Source organism: Sinohyriopsis cumingii, chromosome 4, assembly GCF_028554795.1.
Source record: "Sinohyriopsis cumingii isolate HCF-2022 chromosome 4, ASM2855479v2, whole genome shotgun sequence".
Classification (NCBI taxonomy): domain Eukaryota; kingdom Metazoa; phylum Mollusca; class Bivalvia; order Unionida; family Unionidae; genus Sinohyriopsis; species Sinohyriopsis cumingii.
Window position 1 is genome coordinate 19,133,063 of NC_142964.1, and position 24,538 is coordinate 19,157,600.

The 24,538-nt window shown below is 39.4% G+C and overlaps 8 non-coding genes across 8 annotated transcripts; all 8 read left to right on the plus strand.

Annotated features, from left to right (window-relative positions):
* Positions 1 to 1,774: 1,774 nt before the first annotated feature.
* Trnav-cac (transfer RNA valine (anticodon CAC)) lies at positions 1,775 to 1,847 on the plus strand. Its single transcript has one exon. It is a non-coding gene; the product is annotated as a tRNA-Val (tRNA).
* A 2,238-nt stretch (positions 1,848 to 4,085) lies between these two features.
* On the plus strand, positions 4,086 to 4,158 carry Trnav-cac (transfer RNA valine (anticodon CAC)). Its single transcript has one exon. It is a non-coding gene; the product is annotated as a tRNA-Val (tRNA).
* Positions 4,159 to 6,095: 1,937 nt separating this feature from the next.
* Positions 6,096 to 6,168, plus strand: Trnav-cac (transfer RNA valine (anticodon CAC)). The gene has a single exon. It is a non-coding gene; the product is annotated as a tRNA-Val (tRNA).
* A 2,238-nt stretch (positions 6,169 to 8,406) lies between these two features.
* Positions 8,407 to 8,479, plus strand: Trnav-cac (transfer RNA valine (anticodon CAC)). The gene has a single exon. It is a non-coding gene; the product is annotated as a tRNA-Val (tRNA).
* A 1,674-nt stretch (positions 8,480 to 10,153) lies between these two features.
* Trnav-cac (transfer RNA valine (anticodon CAC)) lies at positions 10,154 to 10,226 on the plus strand. Its single transcript has one exon. It is a non-coding gene; the product is annotated as a tRNA-Val (tRNA).
* Positions 10,227 to 12,464: 2,238 nt separating this feature from the next.
* Trnav-cac (transfer RNA valine (anticodon CAC)) lies at positions 12,465 to 12,537 on the plus strand. The gene has a single exon. It is a non-coding gene; the product is annotated as a tRNA-Val (tRNA).
* A 1,674-nt stretch (positions 12,538 to 14,211) lies between these two features.
* Positions 14,212 to 14,284, plus strand: Trnav-cac (transfer RNA valine (anticodon CAC)). Its single transcript has one exon. It is a non-coding gene; the product is annotated as a tRNA-Val (tRNA).
* A 2,238-nt stretch (positions 14,285 to 16,522) lies between these two features.
* On the plus strand, positions 16,523 to 16,595 carry Trnav-cac (transfer RNA valine (anticodon CAC)). Its single transcript has one exon. It is a non-coding gene; the product is annotated as a tRNA-Val (tRNA).
* The last annotated feature ends 7,943 nt before the right edge of the window (positions 16,596 to 24,538 follow it).

Here is a 24,538-nt window from a genome sequence, read left to right on the forward strand (position 1 = left end):
TTATCATCGGACCATCTGGATCCGGCAAGACGCAATTGTTACTCAATTTAATAATGAGATGGATGAAGTGGGATAAGTTGTATTTAATCGCCCCTAGCGTGGATGATCAACGATGCTACGATGTGTTGAAAGATTTTTACGAGAATGCATCAGCGATCGCTGAAAAAAATGTTATTGAGTTTATTACAGATATCAATGATGCACCAGGTATCGATGATATTGATGGCGACGTTAACAATCTAGTCGTGTACGATGATGTTATGTTAGACAATCAAAAAAACCCAGCTAGGATATTTTCCAGAGGCAGGCATAAAAACACTGACGTGATATATGTCACTCAACGATACACTCAGATTCCAAAAGTAATCAGAGACAACTGCAATATTCTTGCTGTATTCAACGGCGTTGATACACACACGCTACGAAATATTTGGCAGACATGGTGCGGCAGTGACATAGACTTTAATGTTTTTCGAAACTTTTTTAGTCATGCTCAGTCGACCCCACATGGATTTGTAACGATAAATTTACATGATCCTCGGACACGATATCGTATCGGACTTGACCAAATATTCGGTTAGTTGTAAATAATTTTCATTGTAAATAGCCACTTAGCAGCGGGGGGGGGGATGACATCGACGCGGTCGTCGCGCTTCTTTACCGGACGCTGACGACGCTGGGATCGGCGCGCAGAAGGTATTAATTAAACCAAATGACGATTGGACGATCCCCCCGACGACGACGTCGTTTTTTTTTTACCAAGCGCTGACGACACCGGATCCGCTGAGTGCAGAAAGTATTAATTAAACCAAATGACGATTCGACAAAATGTCCGATTCGCCCCCCCCCCCCCGCTGCTTTACCACGCTGATTAGATAAGCTGCTGGGACAAGTCCGAGCTCACGTGCTAATAAGTATAACCTTTTGAGCCAATCATATTTCGGCGTTAACGTGTGTGCCGCATAGATTACCTACTTTGAAAATCGTGTCTCATGTATGCGATGTATGTGCAGTGAAGAAGACAATGTCTAATTCTTGCATGGAACATGGTTCATTAAGTTGAATCGAGTTAATGGGAAGTAAAAATTACGTTTGCATCTCCCACTTTTCTGTAATTCAAGGATGGTTGCATCGTAGAGTCGCAAACATGGTACATGTAGCTCTGTTCACCGGTTTCCACATGTGCACGTACTTGTCCCAAGAGACCAAATTCGCGAAATCGCACGTTTCGGAGCCCGTAACTTCAGAAAAGTCAATATGGCTTGATGAATAGAAAAATATCTCCGGAGTAGAACAAGCCATATAGTATGGTCGTGTGCCTTTATAGACGGAAAGAGAAGAAGGAAATCGAGGGTCATGGGTGGAACGAAATATTTGGAAGTTACGTACCTTCCCTCTTATATATTATGATAGAGAGGGTCCTATGCCAGAAAGGATCATGGGGGTTATCTAAGGTAATTTTGTCACTCTATATAAGAATTCTCCTTCAGATAATGTGTTTTTTTTTGTCTCCATCCAGCTCGCGTATATCACCTATGTATCGAATGAGTAGCGTTGAGCTTGACATTGATGATTATGGTGCTGAAATTGTTCGTGAGCAAAACGAATTCAGCTAATTTTAACTTCATTTTGAGACACAGACATAACATGTTACTGAGCTACAAACGCGGATAGCACTGATGATGCTGTGCCGAATGAACTATAAAAATTAATGGAAGGACCATGAAAGGTACGGTTGTCATCACAAAGTGTAGTTTGGAAGCTGAGTACCAATGGTTCCGTAGTGTAGTGGTTATCACGCTCGCCTCACACGCGAGAGGTCCTGGGATCGACCCCCAGCGGAACCATAATATTTTGCCATACCATTTTTAAACGCTTTTATTACTTATCAAATTCTTCAGTTCGCTTTGAATTTAGGGTCATTGACTTTATGATGCCAATAGCTTCTATCGTGAATGTTTGAGAGTGTTTCGCGACCAGGCCATAACCCTCATTAGATACTAGCATTACAAGGAGATTCCCTTCATTTGACCTTTGAAACGATCACATATTATGTCACTGACTGAAATAGTAGATTTAGTGAGCTTTAAGAAATGAAGAAATAGTGTAATTAATCTTGCGAGAAAGCCCATACGAGAATGTTTAACAAATAACTTTAAAAATAGTAACAAAAGATATCGGGACCTTCATTATACAAATGTGAAATTGCAAGAACTGTTGTCAGTAATAAAGGGTTCACTGGTTAAGATGAGATTGCAGATGTTTTACTTATAAAGATTTAACAATTTCACCTTGATGCTGGTAAACCTCTTGATCATAACTATGCATAAAGGATTACAATGATACAATGATAGCTGATCTTGTTGTAGACAAATTGCATGGCGCTTATTCCTTATTTCGTTTTCATGATATAACTGTCAAGAAAATCCTGAATGACCTGATTGGATTTTATGATCCTGACAGCAAGAATTTAATATTTTTTATTCTCCTCGATTTCAAATGTCTTTGAGAAAGAAGTTTAGAAGCAGCCATGGAATTAGTGAACAGCACTGAATCTTATACTTGATTTTCAATTGTATTTTAGGATTCGTTACTCCTGTATTACTTTGCTAACTAGATTAGCTGAAACATCTTAATTGTTGACCCCAAGAAAACTCTTTGATGTTACTAACGATAACCTAATCTTATATACACTGAAACCTTAACAATGTGATGATGTGCAGATGCTGTATTCTGAATGGCGGCCTTAAACTCTTTGATTGTTTAGAGGTCAAGTAGACTCATTTTGGTTACACACACCTTTTAGCTGGAATAAACTAAAGTCGTTCCAGTTGATAGTCTTATGTATACATTGTTACAAACAAGAAAGATGTATGTGAAAAACACCTCGGTGTGAATCCTGGTCTTCTGCTTCGATGATAGCTTTAGCATTCAATTAGAACCGCGTACATGCAAGAGGTAGACTACTAATATCAATACCACTTCTTTACATGGAGAGAGATAGAGAGAGTCCCGTGTTTATGTGTTACGCAATGTTGGTCCTTCAGTTATAGAAGGATCTATTTCTTAGACACGACTGAACAGTCATGACAGCAACATCTTCGCTAGGCATGGTTCCTATATGTTAACCCTATCAGCACAATGGAGGGTCAATCAGACGCTGCAGAATTTTGGGTCAATTAATCTAATGAGAAGTAGAGGCAAGCCACCGCATATAGTCAAAATCAGCTACTCCAAAACTTGAACACTCTTTCTACATGATCGAAAGGGGAGATCACAGCTGCAATAGACTGATAAATAAGCGATATTCCAATGGCGATACGTTTTATGTACAAATATAGCCTTTCATAGAAATACACTTGTAATGGCTTCTCTGTGGTGGTATGTCATTGCTGAACCGACAAAGTATCCTTCTGAAGTGAATCGTCCCTACCATTTTCGGCCCATGCGCAAAGCACCGCTGTTACACGCTATTGGTTAGTTGACATTACATTCAAAGGGAGGTAACTATGCAATCGAGAAGATGTCGCTAGGACAAAGCACTGAACTATCTAATCTATTTGCCATGGTGTAAATACTGTTAATATATCAAATCATTAACAAACGAAGATTTGACAGCCGTTGCGTGTCACAGAAAGATATACGTGGTCTACGTAGTAAACAAATCGCACCATAAGCACAGATTTAGTAGAAATGAAAAGTAATAGAATGACAAATAAATGATGCATATGTTGCTGGTTTACATGTGCCATATGGCAATACGCATAACATCTGAATTCTCCATCAAATAGGAACCTTTCCATATCCCCAGGATCAACATCATGCATACCATGATTTATATCATGTATCGAATTAGTAGCTTTGAGCTGTACGTTGATCATTATGGTGTTGAAATTGTTCGTGAGCAAAACGAATTCGGTAATGTTAACTTCATTTTGAGATACGGACATGACATGACATGTCACTGAGCTACAAATGCGTATAATATTGATGATGCTGTGCCGAATGAACTATAATTACTAATGGAAGGACGATGAAAGGTACAGATATCATCAGAAAGTGTATTTTGTAACATTCGAACCAATGGTTCCGTAGTGTAGTGGTTATCACGCTCGCCTCACACGCGAGAGGTCCTGGGATCGACCCTCAGCGGAACCATAATATTTTGCCAAACCATTTTTAAGCGTTTTTATTAATTATCAAATTCTTCAATTCGCTGTTAAATTTAGGGTCCTTGACTTTATGATGCCAATAGCTTCTATAATGAATATTTGAGAGTCTTTCGCGACCAGGTCATAACCCTCATTAGATACTAGCATTACAAGCAGATTCCCTTCATAAGAGGTTTGAGACGATCACTTATTATGTCACTGACTGAAATAGTAGATTAGGTAGCTTTAAGAAATGAAGAAATAGTGTAATTACTCTTGCGAGAAAGCCCATACGAGAATGTATAACAAGTAACATTGAAAATAGTATCAAAAGATATCGGGACCTTCATTATACAGATGTCAAATTGCAAGAACTGTTGTCAGTAATAAAGAGTTTACTGGTTAAGATGAGATTGCAGATGTTTTTAAAGATTTGATGATTTCACCTTGATGCTGGTAACTTTCTTGATCATAACAATGCAAAAATGATTATAATGATACAATGATAGCTGATTTTGTTGTAGGCAAATTGCATGGCGGTTATTCCTTATTTCCTTTTCATGATATAACTGTCAAGAAAATCCTGAATGATCTGATTGAATTTTATGATCGTGACAGCAACAAACTAATGTTTTTTATTCTCCTCGATTTCAAATTTCTTTGAGAAAGACGTTTAGAAGCAGCCATGAAATTCGTGAACACCACTGGATCTTATATTTGATTTTCAATTGGATTTTTGGATTCGTTGCTATTGTATTACCACGCTGATTAGATTAGCTGCTGGGACAAGTCCGAGCTCACGTGATAATAAGTATAACCTTTTGAGCCAATCATATTTCGGCGTTGACGTGTGTGCCGCATAGATTACCTACTTTGAAAATCGTGTCTCATGTATGCGATGTATGTGCAGTGAAGAAGACAATGTCTAATTCTTGCATGGAACATGGTTCATTAAGTTGAATCGAGTTAATGGGAAGTAGAAATTACATTTGCATCTCCCACTTTTCTGTAATTCAAGGATGGTTGCATCGTAGAGTCGCAAACATGGTACATGTAGCTCTGTTCACCGGTTTCCACATGTGCACGTACTTGTCCCAAGAGACAAAATTCGCGAAATCGCACGTTTCGGAGCCCGTAACTTCAGTTTGGTACAACGCAGAAAAGTCAATATGGCTTGATGAATAGAAAAATATCTCCGGAGTAGAACAAGCCATATAGTATGGTCGTGTGCCTTTATAGACGGAAAGAGAAGAAGGAAATCGAGGGTCATGGGTGGAACTAAATATTTGGAAGTTACGTACCTTCCCTCTTATATATTATGATAGAGAGGGTCCTATGCCAGAAAGGATCATGGGGGTTATCTAAGGTAATTTTGTCGCTCTATATAAGAATTCTCCTTCAGATAATGTGTTTTTTTTTTGTCTCCATCCAGCTCGCGTGTATCACCTATGTATCGAATGAGTAGCGTTGAGCTTGACATTGATGATTATGGTGCTGAAATTGTTCGTGAGCAAAACGAATTCAGCTAATTTTAACTTCATTTTGAGACACAGACATAACATGTTACTGAGCTACAAACGCGGATAGCATTGATGATGCTGTGCCGAATGATGTTGTTGTGGGGTTTAACGCCATTTTTCAGCACACGATAGGCTATATATGGCGGCCAGTATTAATGGTGGAGGAAGAACCCGGGAAAACCCCGGAAAGAACCACCGACCCACGAGAAGCTACTGGCAAGCTTTCTCACATACCCATATTGGCTGAATCTTAGACTCGAACCGACGCAGGCAGAGGTGAGATGGCAGTGATCCGTAACGAAGAGCGCTTTAGACCACTCGGCCACTCGGGGCCCCTGTGCCAAATGAACTATAAAAACTAATGGAAGGACCATGAAAGGTACGGTTGTCATCACAAAGTGTAGTTTGGAAGCTGAGTACCAATGGTTCCGTAGTGTAGTGGTTATCATGCTCGCCTCACACGCGAGAGGTCCTGGGATCGACCCCCAGCGGAACCATAATATTTTGCCATACCATTTTTAAGCGCTTTGATTACTTATCAAATTCTTCAGTTCGCTTTGAATTTAGGGTCATTGACTTTATGATGCCAATAGCTTCTATAATGAATATTTGAGAGTCTTTCGCGACCAGGTCATAACCCTCATTAGATACTAGCATTACAAGGAGATTCCCTTCATTTGACCTTTGAAACGATCACATATTATGTCACTGACTGAAATAGTAGATTTAGTGAGCTTTAAGAAATGAAGAAATAGTGTAATTAATCTTGCGAGAAAGCCCATACGAGAATGTTTAACAAATAACTTTAAAAATAGTAACAAAAGATATCGGGACCTTCATTATACAAATGTGAAATTGCAAGAACTGTTGTCAGTAATAAAGGGTTTACTGGTTAAGATGAGATTGCAGATGTTTTACTTATAAAGATTTGACAATTTCACCTTGATGCTGGTAAACCTCTTGATCATAACTATGCATAAAGGATTACAATGATACAATGATAGCTGATCTTGTTGTAGACAAATTGCATGGCGCTTATTCCTTATTTCGTTTTCATGATATAACTGTCAAGAAAATCCTGAATGACCTGATTGGATTTTATGATCCTGACAGCAAGAATTTAATATTTTTTATTCTCCTCGATTTCAAATGTCTTTGAGAAAGAAGTTTAGAAGCAGCCATGGAATTAGTGAACAGCACTGAATCTTATACTTGATTTTCAATTGTATTTTAGGATTCGGTACTCCTGTATTACTTTGCTAACTAGATTAGCTGAAACATCTTAATTGTTGACCCCAAGAAAACTCTTTGATGTTACTAACGATAACCTAATCTTATATACACTGAAACCTTAACAATGTGATGATGTGCAGATGCTGTATTCCGAATGGCGGCCTTAAACTCTTTGATTGTTTAGAGGTCAAGTAGACTCATTTTGGTTACACACACCTTTTAGCTGGAATAAACTAAAGTCGTTCCAGTTGATACTCTTATGTATACATTGTTACAAACAAGAAAGATGTATGTGAAAAACACCTCGGTGTGAATCCTGGTCTTCTGCTTCGATGACAGCTTTAGCATTCAATTAGAACCGCGTACATGCAAGAGGTAGACTACTAATATCAATACCACTTCTTTACATGGAGAGAGATAGAGAGAGTCCCGTGTTTATGTGTTACGCAATGTTGGTCCTTCAGTTATAGAAGGATCTATTTCTTAGACACGACTGAACAGTCATGACAGCAACATCTTCGCTAGGCATGGTTCCTATATGTTAACCCTATCAACACAATGGAGGGTCAATCAGACGCTGCAGAATTTTGGGTCAATTAATCTAATGAGAAGTAGAGGCAAGCCACCGCATATAGTCAAAATCAGCTACTCCAAAACTTGAACACTCTTTCTACATGATCGAAAGGGGAGATCACAGCTGCAATAGACTGATAAATAAGCGATATTCCAATGGCGATACGTTTTATGTACAAAGATAGCCTTTCATAGAAATACACTTGTAATGGCTTCTCTGTGGTGGTATGTCATTGCTGAACCGACAAAGTATCCTTCTGAAGTGAATCGTCCCTACCATTTTCGGCCCATGCACAAAGCACCGCTGTTACACGCTATTGGTTAGTTGACATTACATTCAAAGGGAGGTAACTATGCAATCGAGAAGATGTCGCTAGGACAAAGCACTGAACTATCTAATCTATTTGCCATGGTGTAAATACTGTTAATATATCAAATCATTAACAAACGAAGATTTGACAGCCGTTGCGTGTCACAGAAAGATATACGTGGTCTACGTAGTAAACAAATCGCACCATAAGCACAGATTTAGTAGAAATGAAAAGTAATAGAATGACAAATAAATGATGCATATGTTGCTGGTTTACATGTGCCATATGGCAATACGCATAACATCTGAATTCTCCATCAAATAGGAACCTTTCCATATCCCCAGGATCAACATCATGCATACCATGATTTATATCATGTATCGAATGAGTAGCTTTGAGCTGTACGTTGATCATTATGGTGTTGAAATTGTTCGTGAGCAAAACGAATTCGGTAATGTTAACTTCATTTTGAGATACGGACATGACATGACATGTCACTGAGCTACAAATGCGTATAATATTGATGATGCTGTGCCGAATGAACTATAATTACTAATGGAAGGACGATGAAAGGTACAGATATCATCAGAAAGTGTATTTTGTAACATTCGAACCAATGGTTCCGTAGTGTAGTGGTTATCACGCTCGCCTCACACGCGAGAGGTCCTGGGATCGACCCCCAGCGGAACCATAATATTTTGCGAAACCATTTTTAAGCGTTTTTATTAATTATCAAATTCTTCAATTCGCTTTAAATTTAGCGTCCTTGACTTTATGATGCCAATAGCTTCTATAATGAATGTTTGAGAGTGTTTCGCGACCAGGTCATAACCCTCATTAGATACTAGCATTACAAGCAGATTCCCTTCATAAGAGGTTTGAGACGATCACTTATTATGTCACTGACTGAAATAGTAGATTAGGTAGCTTTAAGAAATGAAGAAATAGTGTAATTACTCTTGCGAGAAAGCCCATACGAGAATGTATAACAAGTAACATTGAAAATAGTATCAAAAGATATCGGGACCTTCATTATACAGATGTCAAATTGCAAGAACTGTTGTCAGTAATAAAGAGTTTACTGGTTAAGATGAGATTGCAGATGTTTTTAAAGATTTGATGATTTCACCTTGATGCTGGTAACTTTCTTGATCATAACAATGCAAAAATGATTATAATGATACAATGATAGCTGATTTTGTTGTAGGCAAATTGCATGGCGGTTATTCCTTATTTCCTTTTCATGATATAACTGTCAAGAAAATCCTGAATGATCTGATTGAATTTTATGATCGTGACAGCAACAAACTAATGTTTTTTATTCTCTCGATTTCAAATTTCTTTGAGAAAGACGTTTAGAAGCAGCCATGAAATTCGTGAACACCACTGGATCTTATATTTGATTTTCAATTGGATTTTAGGATTCGTTGCTATTGTATTACCACGCTGATTAGATTAGCTGCTGGGACAAGTCCGAGCTCACGTGATAATAAGTATACCCTTTTGAGCCAATCATATTTCGGCGTTGATGTGTGTGCCGCATAGATTACCTACTTTGAAAATCGTGTCTCATGTATGCGATGTATGTGCAGTGAAGAAGACAATGTCTAATTCTTGCATGGAACATGGTTCATTAAGTTGAATCGAGTTAATGGGAAGTAGAAATTACATTTGCATCTCCCACTTTTCTGTAATTCAAGGATGGTTGCATCGTAGAGTCGCAAACATGGTACATGTAGCTCTGTTCACCGGTTTCCACATGTGCACGTACTTGTCCCAAGAGACAAAATTCGCGAAATCGCACGTTTCGGAGCCCGTAACTTCAGTTTGGTACAACGCAGAAAAGTCAATATGGCTTGATGAATAGAAAAATATCTCCGGAGTAGAACAAGCCATATAGTATGGTCGTGTGCCTTTATAGACGGAAAGAGAAGAAGGAAATCGAGGGTCATGGGTGGAACTAAATATTTGGAAGTTACGTACCTTCCCTCTTATATATTATGATAGAGAGGGTCCTATGCCAGAAAGGATCATGGGGGTTATCTAAGGTAATTTTGTCACTCTATATGAGAATTCTCCTTCAGATTATGTTTTTTTTCTCTCCATCCAGCTCGCGTCTAATACCTATGTATCGAATGAGTAGCGTTCATCTTGACATTGATGATTCTGGTGCTGAAATTGTTCGTGAGCAAAACGAATTAAGCTAATTTTAACTTCATTTTGAGACAAAGACATAACATGTTACTGAGCTACAAACGCGGATAGCATTGATGATGCTGTGCCGAATGAACTATAAAAACTAATGGAAGGACCATGAAAGGTACAGTTGTCATCACAAAGTGTAGTTTGAAAGCTGAGTACCAATGGTTCCGTAGTGTAGTGGTTATCACGCTCGCCTCACACGCGAGAGGTCCTGGGATCGACCCCCAGCGGAACCATAATATTTTGCCATACCATTTTTAAGCGCTTTTATTACTTATCAAATTCTTCAATTCGCTTTAAATTTAGGGTCATTGACTTTATGATGCCAATAGCTTCTATCATGAATGTTTGAGAGTGTTTCGCGACCAGGCCATAACCCTCATTAGATACTAGCATTACAAGGAGATTCCCTTCATTTGACCTTTGAAACGATCACATATTATGTCACTGACTGAAATAGTAGATTTAGTGAGCTTTAAGAAATGAAGAAATAGTGTAATTAATCTTGCGAGAAAGCCCATACGAGAATGTTTAACAAATAACTTTAAAAATAGTAACAAAAGATATCGGGACCTTCATTATACAAATGTGAAATTGCAAGAACTGTTGTCAGTAATAAAGGGTTCACTGGTTAAGATGAGATTGCAGATGTTTTACTTATAAAGATTTAACAATTTCACCTTGATGCTGGTAAACCTCTTGATCATAACTATGCATAAAGGATTACAATGATACAATGATAGCTGATCTTGTTGTAGACAAATTGCATGGCGCTTATTCCTTATTTCGTTTTCATGATATAACTGTCAAGAAAATCCTGAATGACCTGATTGGATTTTATGATCCTGACAGCAAGAATTTAATATTTTTTATTCTCCTCGATTTCAAATGTCTTTGAGAAAGAAGTTTAGAAGCAGCCATGGAATTAGTGAACAGCACTGAATCTTATACTTGATTTTCAATTGTATTTTAGGATTCGGTACTCCTGTATTACTTTGCTAACTAGATTAGCTGAAACATCTTAATTGTTGACCCCAAGAAAACTCTTTGATGTTACTAACGATAACCTAATCTTATATACACTGAAACCTTAACAATGTGATGATGTGCAGATGCTGTATTCCGAATGGCGGCCTTAAACTCTTTGATTGTTTAGAGGTCAAGTAGACTCATTTTGGTTACACACACCTTTTAGCTGGAATAAACTAAAGTCGTTCCAGTTGATACTCTTATGTATACATTGTTACAAACAAGAAAGATGTATGTGAAAAACACCTCGGTGTGAATCCTGGTCTTCTGCTTCGATGACAGCTTTAGCATTCAATTAGAACCGCGTACATGCAAGAGGTAGACTACTAATATCAATACCACTTCTTTACATGGAGAGAGATAGAGAGAGTCCCGTGTTTATGTGTTACGCAATGTTGGTCCTTCAGTTATAGAAGGATCTATTTCTTAGACACGACTGAACAGTCATGACAGCAACATCTTCGCTAGGCATGGTTCCTATATGTTAACCCTATCAACACAATGGAGGGTCAATCAGACGCTGCAGAATTTTGGGTCAATTAATCTAATGAGAAGTAGAGGCAAGCCACCGCATATAGTCAAAATCAGCTACTCCAAAACTTGAACACTCTTTCTACATGATCGAAAGGGGAGATCACAGCTGCAATAGACTGATAAATAAGCGATATTCCAATGGCGATACGTTTTATGTACAAAGATAGCCTTTCATAGAAATACACTTGTAATGGCTTCTCTGTGGTGGTATGTCATTGCTGAACCGACAAAGTATCCTTCTGAAGTGAATCGTCCCTACCATTTTCGGCCCATGCACAAAGCACCGCTGTTACACGCTATTGGTTAGTTGACATTACATTCAAAGGGAGGTAACTATGCAATCGAGAAGATGTCGCTAGGACAAAGCACTGAACTATCTAATCTATTTGCCATGGTGTAAATACTGTTAATATATCAAATCATTAACAAACGAAGATTTGACAGCCGTTGCGTGTCACAGAAAGATATACGTGGTCTACGTAGTAAACAAATCGCACCATAAGCACAGATTTAGTAGAAATGAAAAGTAATAGAATGACAAATAAATGATGCATATGTTGCTGGTTTACATGTGCCATATGGCAATACGCATAACATCTGAATTCTCCATCAAATAGGAACCTTTCCATATCCCCAGGATCAACATCATGCATACCATGATTTATATCATGTATCGAATGAGTAGCTTTGAGCTGTACGTTGATCATTATGGTGTTGAAATTGTTCGTGAGCAAAACGAATTCGGTAATGTTAACTTCATTTTGAGATACGGACATGACATGACATGTCACTGAGCTACAAATGCGTATAATATTGATGATGCTGTGCCGAATGAACTATAATTACTAATGGAAGGACGATGAAAGGTACAGATATCATCAGAAAGTGTATTTTGTAACATTCGAACCAATGGTTCCGTAGTGTAGTGGTTATCACGCTCGCCTCACACGCGAGAGGTCCTGGGATCGACCCCCAGCGGAACCATAATATTTTGCGAAACCATTTTTAAGCGTTTTTATTAATTATCAAATTCTTCAATTCGCTTTAAATTTAGCGTCCTTGACTTTATGATGCCAATAGCTTCTATAATGAATGTTTGAGAGTGTTTCGCGACCAGGTCATAACCCTCATTAGATACTAGCATTACAAGCAGATTCCCTTCATAAGAGGTTTGAGACGATCACTTATTATGTCACTGACTGAAATAGTAGATTAGGTAGCTTTAAGAAATGAAGAAATAGTGTAATTACTCTTGCGAGAAAGCCCATACGAGAATGTATAACAAGTAACATTGAAAATAGTATCAAAAGATATCGGGACCTTCATTATACAGATGTCAAATTGCAAGAACTGTTGTCAGTAATAAAGAGTTTACTGGTTAAGATGAGATTGCAGATGTTTTTAAAGATTTGATGATTTCACCTTGATGCTGGTAACTTTCTTGATCATAACAATGCAAAAATGATTATAATGATACAATGATAGCTGATTTTGTTGTAGGCAAATTGCATGGCGGTTATTCCTTATTTCCTTTTCATGATATAACTGTCAAGAAAATCCTGAATGATCTGATTGAATTTTATGATCGTGACAGCAACAAACTAATGTTTTTTATTCTCTCGATTTCAAATTTCTTTGAGAAAGACGTTTAGAAGCAGCCATGAAATTCGTGAACACCACTGGATCTTATATTTGATTTTCAATTGGATTTTAGGATTCGTTGCTATTGTATTACCACGCTGATTAGATTAGCTGCTGGGACAAGTCCGAGCTCACGTGATAATAAGTATACCCTTTTGAGCCAATCATATTTCGGCGTTGATGTGTGTGCCGCATAGATTACCTACTTTGAAAATCGTGTCTCATGTATGCGATGTATGTGCAGTGAAGAAGACAATGTCTAATTCTTGCATGGAACATGGTTCATTAAGTTGAATCGAGTTAATGGGAAGTAGAAATTACATTTGCATCTCCCACTTTTCTGTAATTCAAGGATGGTTGCATCGTAGAGTCGCAAACATGGTACATGTAGCTCTGTTCACCGGTTTCCACATGTGCACGTACTTGTCCCAAGAGACAAAATTCGCGAAATCGCACGTTTCGGAGCCCGTAACTTCAGTTTGGTACAACGCAGAAAAGTCAATATGGCTTGATGAATAGAAAAATATCTCCGGAGTAGAACAAGCCATATAGTATGGTCGTGTGCCTTTATAGACGGAAAGAGAAGAAGGAAATCGAGGGTCATGGGTGGAACTAAATATTTGGAAGTTACGTACCTTCCCTCTTATATATTATGATAGAGAGGGTCCTATGCCAGAAAGGATCATGGGGGTTATCTAAGGTAATTTTGTCACTCTATATGAGAATTCTCCTTCAGATTATGTTTTTTTTCTCTCCATCCAGCTCGCGTCTAATACCTATGTATCGAATGAGTAGCGTTCATCTTGACATTGATGATTCTGGTGCTGAAATTGTTCGTGAGCAAAACGAATTAAGCTAATTTTAACTTCATTTTGAGACAAAGACATAACATGTTACTGAGCTACAAACGCGGATAGCATTGATGATGCTGTGCCGAATGAACTATAAAAACTAATGGAAGGACCATGAAAGGTACAGTTGTCATCACAAAGTGTAGTTTGAAAGCTGAGTACCAATGGTTCCGTAGTGTAGTGGTTATCACGCTCGCCTCACACGCGAGAGGTCCTGGGATCGACCCCCAGCGGAACCATAATATTTTGCCATACCATTTTTAAGCGCTTTTATTACTTATCAAATTCTTCAATTCGCTTTAAATTTAGGGTCATTGACTTTATGATGCCAATAGCTTCTATCATGAATGTTTGAGAGTGTTTCGCGACCAGGCCATAACCCTCATTAGATACTAGCATTACAAGGAGATTCCCTTCATTTGACCTTTGAAACGATCACATATTATGTCACTGACTGAAATAGTAGATTTAGTGAGCTTTAAGAAATGAAGAAATAGTGTAATTAATCTTGCGAGAAAGCCCATACGAGAATGTTTAACAAATAACTTTAAAAATAGTAACAAAAGATATCGGGACCTTCATTATACAAATGTGAAATTGCAAGAACTGTTGTCAGTAATAAAGGGTTCACTGGTTAAGATGAGATTGCAGATGTTTTACTTATAAAGATTTAACAATTTCACCTTGATGCTGGTAAACCTCTTGATCATAACTATGCATAAAGGATTACAATGATACAATGATAGCTGATCTTGTTGTAGACAAATTGCATGGCGCTTATTCCTTATTTCGTTTTCATGATATAACTGTCAAGAAAATCCTGAATGACCTGATTGGATTTTATGATCCTGACAGCAAGAATTTAATATTTTTTATTCTCCTCGATTTCAAATGTCTTTGAGAAAGAAGTTTAGAAGCAGCCATGGAATTAGTGAACAGCACTGAATCTTATACTTGATTTTCAATTGTATTTTAGGATTCGTTACTCCTGTATTACTTTGCTAACTAGATTAGCTGAAACATCTTAATTGTTGACCCCAAGAAAACTCTTTGATGTTACTAACGATAACCTAATCTTATATACACTGAAACCTTAACAATGTGATGATGTGCAGATGCTGTATTCCGAATGGCGGCCTTAAACTCTTTGATTGTTTAGAGGTCAAGTAGACTCATTTTGGTTACACACACCTTTTAGCTGGAATAAACTAAAGTCGTTCCAGTTGATAGTCTTATGTATACATTGTTACAAACAAGAAAGATGTATGTGAAAAACACCTCGGTGTGAATCCTGGTCTTCTGCTTCGATGACAGCTTTAGCATTCAATTAGAACCGCGTACATGCAAGAGGTAGACTACTAATATCAATACCACTTCTTTACATGGAGAGAGATAGAGAGAGTCCCGTGTTTATGTGTTACGCAATGTTGGTCCTTCAGTTATAGAAGGATCTATTTCTTAGACACGACTGAACAGTCATGACAGCAACATCTTCGCTAGGCATGGTTCCTATATGTTAACCCTATCAACACATTGGCGGGTCAATCGGACGCTGCAGAATTTTGGGTCAATTAATCTAATGAGAAGTAGAGGCAAGCCACCGCATATAGTCAAAATCAGCTACTCCAAAACTTGAACACTCTTTCTACATGATCGAGAGGGGAGATCACAGCTGCAATAGACTGATAAATAAGCGATATTCCAATGGCGATACGTTTTATGTACAAATATAGCCTTTCATAGAAATACACTTGTAATGGCTTCTCTGTGGTGGTATGTCATTGCTGAACCGACAAAGTATCCTTCTGAAGTGAATCGTCCCTACCATTTTCGGCCCATGCACAAAGCACCGCTGTTACACGCTATTGGTTAGTTGACATTACATTCAAAGGGAGGTAACTATGCAATCGAGAAGATGTCGCTAGGACAAAGCACTGAACTATCTAATCTATTTGCCATGGTGTAAATACTGTTAATATATAACATCATTAACAAACGAAGATTTGACAGTCGTTGCGTGTCACAGAAAGACATTCGTGGTCTACGTAGTAAACAAATCGCACCATAAGCACAGATTTAGTAGAAATGAAAAGTAATAGAATGACAAATAAATGATGAATATGTTGCTGGTTTACATGTGCCATATGGCAATACGCATAACATCTGAATTCTCCATTAAATAGGAACCTTTCCATATCCCCAGGATCAACATGATGCATACCATGATTTGTATCATGTATCGAATGAGTAGCTTTGAGCTGTACGTTGATCATTATGGTGTTGAAATTGTTCCTGAGCAAAACGAATTCGGTAATGTTAACTTCATTTTGAGATACGGACATGACATGACATGTCACTGAGCTACAAATGCATATAATATTGATGATGCTGTGCCGAATGAACTATAATTACTAATGGAAGGACGATGAAAGGTACAGATATCATCAGAAAGTGTATTTTGTAACCTTCGAACCAATGGTTCCGTAGTGTAGTGGTTATCACGCTCGCCTCACACGCGAGAGGTCCTGGGATCGACCCCCAGCGGAACCATAATATTTTGCCATACCATTTTTAAGCGTTTTTATTAATTATCAAATTCTTCAATTCGCTTTAAATTTAGCGTCTTTGACTTTATGATGCCAATAGCTTCTATAATGAATATTTGAGAGTCTTTCGCGACCTCGATTTCAAATTTCTTTGAGAAAGACGTTTAGAAGCAGCCATGAAATTAGTGAACAACTCTGGATCTTATATTTGATTTTCAATTGGATTTTAGGATTCGTTGCTATTGTATTACCAGCAGCACGGGGGGGGGGCGAATCGGACATTTTGTCCAATCGTCATTTGGTTTAATTAATACTTTCTGCACTCAGGGGATCCGGTGTCGTCAGCGCCTGGTAAAAAAGAAACGACGTCTTGGTGGGGGGGATCATCCAATCGTCATTTGGTTTAATTAATACCTTCTGCGCGCCGATCCCAGCGTCGTCAGCGTCCGGTAAAAAAGCCCGACGACCGCGTCGATGTCATCGCCCCCCCCCCCCCCTGCTGCTAAGTGGCTATTTACAATGATCTTACAAACAGAGTGATCACTAACTCCTCCTCTTGTAGATCAATTAGGTTATTTGACTGATCGGTAAGTTTAAAATTAATTCTTGTTAAAAACCGATTATGGCATCGCATATAGACCGGATTAATCGGACTCTCAACGATTAAAAATCCCGGAGGGGCTGTTGGTGAAAATGAATAAAGGATATACCACTGTTGAGCCTGATTTGATTGCTTGGTATTCACCTGATAACTCCCTTCGATAACATCACACACTAGATTCATTGCTATCACAGACGTAATATTTACGTTGTATGGAGCAATATGCCTACCATCCTCTCCGTTATCGTGTCTGAGGATAGTTGATGGGGCGAGAAAATCATTAAGAGATTTTCTTAGTTCTGGTGCGTTGTATCCTGGAAACTTGAAATCGGGTAAATTGGCTTCTGTGATATTATACTCGGTTAGGAATTTTTGTTTATTATCATCGCTGTTAGCAGATATTGTTTTAACGATTCGTTCATTAATATATTCCATGTCTGATATAAGTTGATTTAACACCTCAACGTGTTTTCGTGCTTTTGTTTTCCGTATCTGTTCTAGTTGTGATCGGTAATTACGATTAATTTCGGCAAACGCATCAGTGATATCATTTAAACTAACTGTGACCACGGCGGATGATTCAGGAGTTTCCTTATACGGAAAATACCATTGCATGGTATTCCTGTTTTGAAATATAAACCTGCTGGGTAATAACGTGCTTTTTATAATAGACAAATCATCTCGATACCGGGGGGTAATCTCATGATACGATTGCGCATTCGTGTGTAAGTCCGCGGCGATTCCATGAGGTGGATTCTTAGGCCATCCTAGTATGGTTCTTATTGAACTGTTATAAATATCAACCATATACCCCGGTGTGCTTATTTCAATCGTCGACGATAACGTCGGTTCATGAACCGTAATAGCGATTTTTGATTCTTTTCCTGTGATCGATTTTATCCTGCGTTGAAATTCTTTATTGATTTGTTCTATTTGGTATGACCCAGTTGGTATTATAACCTCCTTCCAGTTTGGGGTCCCATCGGGCTTATTTGTCCATGCAAAAATCAGCGAGTTATTAGGTTGTTGTCCGTTAAATGCGTCCGCTCGGATATTAGGCCAACTGTGATATACTCGCAATTTTGCCAGCGCTATTTCCTTTACTGGAACCGATGATGGGAAGTTCACACTGAATTCGGGTTTCGTTGACGTTATCGATATCATACTTGTTTGTACCGGAGTGGTGTTCTCCGCGATCCGTTGAAGTAATTGAAACCCTTCGGGGTTCAGCGACATTATTATTATTCGGTGTTTTTAGTGTTTAATTTCAACACCGAATATTAACAACCTGCTTGTTTTCAGGAGAATGTTTTAAGCCCATTGAAGTGGTTTCAGCGACGTGGTTTCCGGCTTCCAGTTGAAAATTTTCGATTTTTTACATCGCGGAGCCATACAACTGGACCATCGTGGAGAATTCAACATCGGATAGGAACGAATTATCAATCGACAACGAGATCAACCCGGATAATTTCGAGTACGCGTCGGATACTATTTGATGTTTTACTGTATACTCGTTGAGTTTTTTTTGAGAACACGATGATATCTTTCTAGTGATTGCGTTGGCGACTCCAGCAATTGTTGTCGCCGCGGAGATAGCGATTGGAACAGCGATCGGGGCCATCATGGTCACCGTGGATAAAATGACGCCGGTACCAGCTACTATACCGGACACCGAGTACACGGCCACGTCGATGGTGGTTATTTTTCGGCGGTATTTTTTTATTTTTGCGCGGTATTGTTCGGAAAGCGTTTTCAAGTTCGCGGAGAACTCTTTTACGGTATCGAATCGATATTGATGTGACGTCGGTGATACCTCTGATTCAATTACCTTGGTGATCATTTTATTTTAAAAGAACTATTGTTTTCAATTACTCACTTAAATCCACTACAAATTCCACATACCATGTGATGTTTGTCCGGCTCTAATTGTAAACCGTTCGGTTGCATTTTTGTCAACGATTGTTGATATTGTATTGTTAAACCCGGATGAACTCGACGATGATATACTGAACTGCATCGCTGAAATCAATGTCAATCGATAAATGCCCTTAACAGTTGCGGTGATATTTACTGTATTATGCGTAGGAGTCCAATCGAATGATCCATGCCGAATTGTGTATACTGTGTTGATGGCGTTCTCATGAGGGATTTTTATTTTTTCGAGTTGCTCTGTCATTCTAGGTAGTCTGTCTTTAATCGCTTCAACATCAGTTTTGATCGTTCCTATTTCCCGTGTATTCTCGGTTATACTTTTTCTGTTCGCTGTAACATCAAGTTTGATTGTTCCTATTTCATATACATGCGCGTCTATACTTTTTTTGTTCGCTGCAACATCAGTTTTGATCGTTCCTATTTCCCGTGTATTCTCGGTTATACTTTTTCTGTTCGCTGCAACATCAGTTTTGATTGTTTTTATTTCCCCTCCATACGCGTCTATACTTTTTTTGTTCGCTTCAACATTAGTTTTGAGCGTTATTATTTCCCCTCCATACGCGTCTACATTTTTTTTGTTTGCTTCAACATTAGTTTTGAGCGTTACTATTTCCTGTGTATGCGCGTCTACATTTTTTTGTTCGCTCCAACATTAGTTTTGAGCGTTACTATTTCCTGTGTATGCGCGTCTACATTTTTTTTGTTCGCTCCAACATTAGTTTTGAGCGTTACTATTTCCTGTGTATGCGCGTCTACATTTTTTTTGTTCGCTCCAACATTAGTTTTGAGCGTTACTATTTCCTGTGTATGCGCGTCTACATTTTTTTTGTTTGCTTCAACATCAGTTTTGATTGTTTCTATTTCCCGTGTATTCTCGGTTATACTTTTTTTGTTCGCTGCAACATCAAGTTTGATTGTTCCTATTTCCCCTGTATACGCGTCTATATTCCTTTTGTTCGCTGCAACCTTAGTAATGAGTGTATTTATTTCCTGTGTATGCGCGTCTACATTTTTTCCGTTCGCTGCAACATCAGTTTTGATCGTTCCTATTTCCCCTGTATGCGCGTCTATATTCCTTTTGTTCGCTGCAACCTTAGTAATGAGTATATTTATTTCCCGTGTATTCTCGGTTATACTTTTTTTGTTCGCTGCAACATCAGTTTTGAGCGTTACTATTTCCCCTGTATTCGCGTCTATACTTTTTTTGTTCGCTGCAACATCAGTTTTGATCGTTCTTATTTCCCCTCCATACGCGTCTATACTTTTTTTGTTCGCTGCAACATCAGTTTTGATTGTTCTTATTTCCCCTCCATACGCGTCTACATTTTTTTTGTTCGCTGCGACATCAGTTTTGATCGTTCTTATTTCCCCTGTATGCGCGTCTACATTATTCTTGTTCGCTGCAACATCAGTTTTGATCGTTCTTATTTCCCCTCCATACGCGTCTATACTTTTTTTGTTCGCTGCGACATCAGTTTTGATCGTTCTTATTTCCCCTCCATACGCGTCTACATTTTTTTTGTTCGCTTCAACATCAGTTTTGATTGTTTTTATTTCCCCTGTATGCGCGTCTATATTCCCTTTGTTCGCTGCAACATCAGTTTTGATTGTTCTTATTTCCTGTCCATACGCAGTGATATCATTTATAGTTGTTGTAATTTCATCCAGCTTGGTATTTTTTTTACCAAAAAATTTATCAAAGTTGTCATCGATCCTGTTAACATTTTTTCGTAACGTGTAAAATTGGCCCGACAGCGTTGTAAACTCCGAAATAGTATTTTTTATTGTTGTAATATTCGGTTCGGTTACCGTCGGGGTCCCAAAAAAACTAGCGGTAGTGAGTTGTATATCGGTGACAGATTTTTTCACCTCGGTGACAGATTTTTTCACCTGCGTGTCAAGTTCGGTCACCAATCTATCCAACCTTATAAAACCGTCTTGGATTAATGTTACCCTATTCGTTATCGTCAGTAGATGTTCACCCGGTTTGAGTCGTCCGTCGCTGGTATACAGCGCGATAGCGTTCTCGGCGGCATCACGCTGTCGTGTTAAAACGTCATCCAGCGACACATTACTGGATTTCAATTTACCCTGGCGGTCTTGAAATACAACTATTTCGCCCGGGTCAACACTGGTTAGGTTCAACGTTTCAGCGATTTCATCCTCGATTAGTTTTTTTATGTCATTGGTGGCGGGCGTTTCCGTGGATTCTTTCAGCGCCGAGATAGGTCGTCCCCAAATATCAATCATCGTTATTGTAAAAAAAACCAGTGTTTTTAATTAACCCGCCGGGCCTCTACGACCCCACTAGTGTATTCGTTTACAACCACATGAGGTGGTTTCCGCGATGATGAAATCGCCGCGAGTACGTTCAATACCTCACGGCCACATATCGGTGGGTCACTTAATTGCTGTGTTGGCAGCGTGGAATAAAAAACCGGGGCTGAACACGCCCGGATATACCGCATGAACTCGTTCGGCGGGGCTAACCCGTATGAATCAAAATAGACGATCGCACGCGGATCAATCGCGTACGCAACCCAATGAGTTCCCGCTCCGGAGGATTTATCGAGGTTAATTATGCCGGTCTCAATATTCCTTGGTGCCGCCGGTAATTGATCCCTCATAAAAACACCTCTGAAGTTTTTTTATCGCTAACGCGTCGGCGGCATCTATTAAATCAAAATTAGACATAGGAGTCATTGACTCTTGCGTTAATAAACGGTTCCCGGTAGTCTTAGACCCTTTCCCGAATACCATGAATACGGGGTTCCCGGTAGTCTTAGACCCTTTCCGGCCACGGATCGTCCTCGTTTCTTTTTTTTATAGCCTCTCCCGGTTGCCTTCTTCAATGCCATCCCCGCCGCGGTTCCAACGGCCCCCAACGCCGCCGCCTTAGCCACTGCTGGTGCGGCCGCGGCAATCAACGCTGGAATCACAGCTAACAGCGGAAATATCCCACCGGTCTTTTCCATGTTTTTAATCGCTGCGGCCGAAAAATCTATTTGAACACCCTTTTTATTCCTCATCGCATCATTGAAATGTTTTATTTGACGCGCCGTCAACGATATCCTATGATTACCACCTGCCATCTGCGACGGCTTCAGCGTTATTGTGGTCCCGCATTGTTTAGCCGACTTTGATCGTAATTTCTTGACTTGACCATCAGTTAGTGTAACGCCGACAACACTATACGACATTTTATTGTAAACGCGTTTGTGTTTTCAATTACATGTTTTCCACTGGCGCATCAACGATTCTCATTCGTCCACCAACGCCTTCTAGCAGCATTGATTTATCGCTGAGAATGACAGCAACCGCTCTATAATTAACACCACCCGGGGCTATACGAGCTCGGAAGTGTATATCAACGACGGATTGTCTCGTTAAATCAAGATGTTCCAACGAAAAATAATAAATCGGATACAGGTTTTTAAAATCAAGTTGTGATATTTGCAAACCAGTGTCGACGTTTTGATCACGACCCATATATGACAGCAATCGATGGTACACACGTGCGACATGATTGTCGCCGTAATTAAGCTGTATATCCTCGGATGGTTCCTGTTGTCCGTTTATTCTCAGCGAAACATCCCTGACTCCTAATTGATCAAATATCATATGGCTGTGTTCTTGATTGCCCAATCGATCCTTATTCTGTAGCGCTATAAATATATGACGCGGGGCTGAAACGCCTTGTTTTGATGCCAAGTGCCATGTAAATGTATCAGCAACATTATCCTCTTTAGCATCAGTTGTTACCGCTAGCCAACTTAACAACGATTTCCCTCCCTGTTCCATAAATGATAACAATCGTGCTTCCGTGGTAACTGATGGAGTCAACACCGGCATCCACAATGCTATTTTAGTTAAAACGACTTTACCGTTATCGACGCCAGCAGCACGCCATATTGCATTGTTATCATCGCCCCTTCGCGCTAGCACAATTGTATGCTTAGCCCCATAGATAACTTTTCTGACATTTCTACAAAATCCGAATATGTGATGGAGTGGAATCGCGCATGAAAAACGTCGGCGTTGTCCTTGCAACATCCCTAATCGTGTTGCGAATCCTAGATTGTGATTACCGTTAATACTTTTTATAACAGTGAAATCAGCGCCTGGTTTTGCTCTGCGGTCTGGGTTAGCGTCTTCAGCCTGGTCAACTGCGGTATTTTCTTTCGTCAGCACGTTAATGTACTGAAGGTGATCAGCGTTATCAGTGGTATCCTTCGCGAACATCATAGATGGGCCCGCCGATCTTGTATAATCATCCGAGTATCTCGCTAATCCAATTATCGTTGTTGCAACATCAACATCGTTTTCTATTGATTCAATTTCTCGCCCGTCAATGAGATATCTAGCACTCCCAAATAACGCCATGATGCCGTTGTTGACAAAGCCAACTCGAACACGAGGGTCATCTGCGTATGGTGTATTAGCGGCAACATTTGTCACGAGTTCCCCCTCAATTTCGATAAACGCTTCACACGGCAAAAAGTATCTACTGGTATCTTGGACTTGAAGTTCAATTCGCGATCGTAGGTCGGCTTGTGGTGGTTGATAGGAATAAAATTGATAATCACGGACAGAATCATCCCTGCGCACTGGGGCATCCATATCAAACGCGGGATCAGCGGTTCGCGCAAACATTTTATTATTATCATGTGAGTGTTTTCAATTGCAATTCATCAACGTCGTTTTCGTCGTAAGTTCTTTGAATTCTGTTTAAGACCACTTCCCGCTATCGCGTTCATGATAGCGCTGGTTGTTGCATCGGCGGATGGCTCCGTTGTTGCCATCAATGGCGAAGCCATCGACGGCGGGGTCGTTGGCGAAGCCATCGACGCTAGTTTTTTTTCCACCGCGTTATTTATTACCCTGCTGACATTTGCAGGCATCACTGTCGTTGATGGCATCACCGGTGGTTTCTGTTTTCTTTTTCTCACCAACGACATTAGTTTGTCCTTTGCTGCAGAAAACGCCTTTCCGGCAACATCTCCAATAGCACTAATACCCCTATCACGAATAACATCAATAGCCTTCATTCCTAATTGTTTGGCTAACGGCGCTACTTTTGGAGCCATTCTTGTAAATAACCCCGCAATGGTATTACCGAGACCATCTCCATAGTACGCGCGGTAAACAGGCAATCGCGAGTTTACCACGTAGACGCTGACTGGTTTATCATGGTTGTAGTGTATAATCGTCTTTATTATAAAAACACCAGTTTTCCAATTAATCATCCACGAGCTCGTCTATGAGCGTTCGATATACATTAATGTCCATAATACCGCCTGCAAATAACCGCCTGCAAATATATCAGCGGCCTCATTGATTATTTCCGGAGAGTTATTTCCGGCTCGTTTTCCTCCGATTAGTACTTCCAGCCGTGATATATCACTGAGAACACT